Raw genomic sequence first — 4,446 nt, 5'->3', positions numbered from 1 at the left:
CGTTGATTCGTCTCTTTGCATGCCAAAGATAGCAAGATAGATCACATAAATCCGAATTCCAAAGGACCATACGAACCCGAAACCAGATCGACAAGATCATTCAAAAACCTAATTTTGCCATCGCCTTCTTCATCTCGATCCATTATCTATATATTATAAATATAAAATAAAAAATTTCAATCGAGATGTACAATAAATTATAAAATGATAAAAAATTCTAAAAATAACATTAAACAAAAAAAACACTAAGATGTAATTCGCTAATGATGAAATAAATTAATAATGCATCATATTAACCCATCTTGTTTTTTTCTGTCGCCATTCCGTTTTTTTTTTTTTTTTTTTGAGCAACATGGTGAAATACTAGTCAAAATATAAGGACTCATCTTGTTTTATTTGGTAGCTGGTTGACTAGAGGTGGACCAGGTGGTATACACAAGGTCTGTTCTGGTTGTAGCCTCCTCACTGAGTCAAAGTCCTTGTTTTTGCAGGATTGGCAACAGTCTTTTACATGATTTTCTCATCTCGAATGTTCCAAGGCAACTGTATGATATATCTNGCAGGATTGGCAACAGTCTTTTACATGATTTTCTCATCTCGAATGTTCCAAGGCAACTGTATGATATATCTTTATCTCTTTTCAAGTCACATGCAAGGGAAGAGTTACTAGCTTTTGAATTCGGAGTTCCGATGGAGGTACTTAAATAATTTTATAAAGGTGTAGAGTCTAGTTCTCTCAAGGGTAGTTTGAATTTCGTTGTGAGTTGGAAGATTATATGGCCTAATTAAATCATGTTCATAGAGTAATAAAAATGCCGGTTCAAAGTAACCAGTCAATCTCTAGGGCAACTAATGCCTAATGATGTGGTTTACATTACCAAGTCGTAAGGGCTAAAGTGTTAGGTGGTCCTACTCCTCGAGTTATGTTTGGGCACTATAATATCTGTCTCAAATACCCGGCCCATGAGATCAAGTTCATCTAAAACTCAGTTTTACACTCCTGGAAAACATCACATCACCATCGACTAAATTTCAATGTGGACTATGTAGCACATGTCTCTGTTAGAATTTAGATTTTGAATCCAACCCTCTGAAAATTCTTTAACCCCAGAAAGAAAAAGCACAAACAAAATCTATAGGATGATCATCACTGTGCTTTCCGGTCGTATATAGTTACCTTATGGATCCGAAATATTTAGACTTGAAATAGTAAAACTAAAGTCAATTAGTTAGATATATAAACACTCCTAACCAATCTCTAACTCTTATAATTAGGCATATGCATTGGATTGTAATACATTTCTGCTTCTAATCAATGTTTTGTTGGTTTTCGTCTGTTTTGAGACAAAATGAGAACAAATCTTGTCTAAACATTCCTAATCAGTCTCTAACTATTCTAATTAGTCAAATGCATTGGATTGTGACACATTTTGACTCTAGAAACATTAATCAATGTTTTATTGGTTTTAGCCTATTTTGGGATAAAATAGGAATAAATATTGTCTAAACACTCTTATAATTTTTACACATTTTGACCCTTGAAACACTAATATCAAAGCCTAGAAGGTGAAGGATCTCCTCAAAGATATGAGATTTGGTGGTGATGGAACATGATAAATGATCAATAGAAGAAAAGAGGTTGAAGAAGATATTTGTGTTTCTGATAGATTTCATCGTAATCAGCCAAAGATGGACAAATAGAATTTCTCATTTGAGCTAACAGTTTAGCAAACCAACTGGTTTACATAAGCATATAGATAAGATAAATTATGAAAACCATGATTAATAATCCTGTCACAATACTCCATAACTCAAAATTCTACACAAAATATCAACTTGCAAATTTCCCACTCAGTCGCGCGCGAATTAATGTTTCCATGAATTTTGAATTTTGTTTCTTTTATCTAAAAGAAGACATTCCTTTTATCTAATAGACTGTCAAGAAGCCTTAGTAGTTGTAAAAGGGTTTCTTGTTTATTGTGTTCGACGGCTCACGCCTTATATACATCTGTATACAAGAGATATTCATATAATCTAATACAATTTAATAAACCGACTAAGAAGGTCCCAATATAATACAGCCCAACTCCAATATAGCCCAATATCCCTCCTCAAGCTGGAGTGTAAAGATTACAAACACCCAGCTTGTCAAGAAAAAATTCGAACTCTTTTTGTCCCAACGCCTTAGTCAAGATATCAGCAAGTTGAGATGCAGAAGACACATGCTTTGTAGCAACCGTCTTACGTACGAGTTCATCCCGGATAAAGTGACAATCACGACCAATATGCTTAGTACGAGCATGAAACACAGGATTGGCCGCAAGCTTAATAGCAGATAAACTATCAGAATGAAGAATCGTGGGAGGAGTACAATCGATGCCAAGAGCAGGAAGCAAACCACGCAACCAGAGAATCTCACTAACAGTTGCTGCCATAGCTCGGTACTCAGCTTCAGCCGAAGATTGAGAAACACAATCTTGCTTACTAGTCTTCCAAGATATGGGCGAACCACCAAGCTGAACAAACCAGCCTGTGAGAGAATAACTAGTGAGAGCACACTTACCCCAATCAACATCAAACCAAGCAGTAAGAACCAACGGAGTATGTCCCTTGACCCGGACTATTTTTTAAATAGCAAGCAACACGTAGAGCAGCAGTCAAATGAGCCTGTTTGGGAGCAGCCATAAACTGGGAGAGAATGTGAATAGCATAAGACAACTCAGGTCGAGTGACACCGAGATAAATCAGCCTACCCACCAAGCGGCGATAACGAGTTGCTTCAGAACCAACGAGAGTTGCACTTTTAACTCGATCAAGACGATGGTTCTGTTCGAGCGAAAAAAAAAACCGGTTTGACACATGATATGCTCAAATTTACCCTAGAGCTACTCTCTCAAATTAAGAGGTCAATGTAATACTTAGGGGTCGAATTCCACAGAGACTCAAAATCAAACACAATAAATTATAGAGTTTTATAATTACGCTAAACAAGATGATTTAAATTAAAAAAGCAATGCAAAATATTAAATTAAACTGTTGTAAACTCAAGAGATCAAAAAGCTAGGTCCAGGAAATTTCTCAGGAAATTACAAAATATGGAATCAATAATTAAATAGGATTCAAGCAATTAAAATCAGATCTAGAACTCTAAACTCTTTTGTAAAATAAATCAGTTCTCACTGCAAATATTATCTAAATTTAAAACCAGAAAATCCAAATCTCTTTGTAAAATTCTAGGTTAAAAATCAGCTTTAAAAACAAGTTTAGATTGTTCACAAAATTACTAAATCAAATCTCTTTACAAGAAGTAATTTTGCTCATCAAAAGGTTTTATCAGGAAAATCAATTATATTCTCATATCAATTTACTTTCCTAGGTTATTAATTCTAGATGGTCAATCAAGGATTAATATGAAGAACTACCTATGATGAAGATCTAGAAAGATAATAAATTCTAAATAAAACCGATCTAATAAATCATAAAATCCCTGTGAAAATCCCTGAACCTAACAAGCAAACTACTCAGACATATTCAATGAAAAACAAAACATAATTCTGAATAATAAGCAATTGAGATTAAAAGAGTAAGGAAGGAGTTTAGGAATTCTTCTCTCAAAGTAGTTTAGATCTCTCTCTTCCAAAAGCTCTCAAAATCTCACAGGGTTGCAGAAAAATAAAACTTAAGGGTTTACAAAACCCAACAACACTATATATATGTCCTTAAACACGTCAGGGACTTGTGTTGCAATTTAGGAAAACTTTGGGTAAAATTGTAAAACTTCCAATTTCTTCTCTCTCGTCGGATAGACATGGGTGTCGACCGATGCTCCATCGGTGTCAGTCGATGCTCCAACTCTGATCCGACTCCAAATTGACTTCTTTGATTAAATGCTCCAAAATCTCTTCTAATTGCTCCATTTTGCTCCTTTCATGCCAAAATCCTAGAAAACCTGCAAAGACTCAAAAACATTCTAGAAAACAAATCAAAAGACTCTAAAAGACTCTTTATATCATGGTTGAAAACCACAAAAACTATGATATAACAACTCCCCCAGATTTAGCCTTTGCTTGCCCTCAAGCAAAACGGAAACTTAGACCTGTGAAAGAGGTTTGAAAACACAAAAACTCATTTTCTCTCTAAGGTAATGCCATGATCATTCAAACCATAATCCATATGCTTAGCAGACAAATCCAAATCGAACCACCATGTACTTCTCCGCTGACATTCGTAGCATCCCAAATTCAAACCAAATTCCATTACTTCCTCCATTAAGCCTTCATCGGTGGGTCTCATCAATTTGATCAATGTCAAGAACCTTCTAGACTTATTCTCGTACTATACCATAACAAGCAAGATATATCTTTTTACAACATGTGGTATTCTTCCTCTCCCCCAGACTTATTCTATTCTTATCCTCCTTTGAGCTTTGCTTTGCTGTTTTTTTTT

The sequence above is a fragment of the Camelina sativa genome, chromosome 18, assembly GCF_000633955.1.
Source record: "Camelina sativa cultivar DH55 chromosome 18, Cs, whole genome shotgun sequence".
NCBI lineage: Eukaryota > Viridiplantae > Streptophyta > Magnoliopsida > Brassicales > Brassicaceae > Camelina > Camelina sativa.
This window is presented reverse-complemented; position numbering follows the sequence as displayed.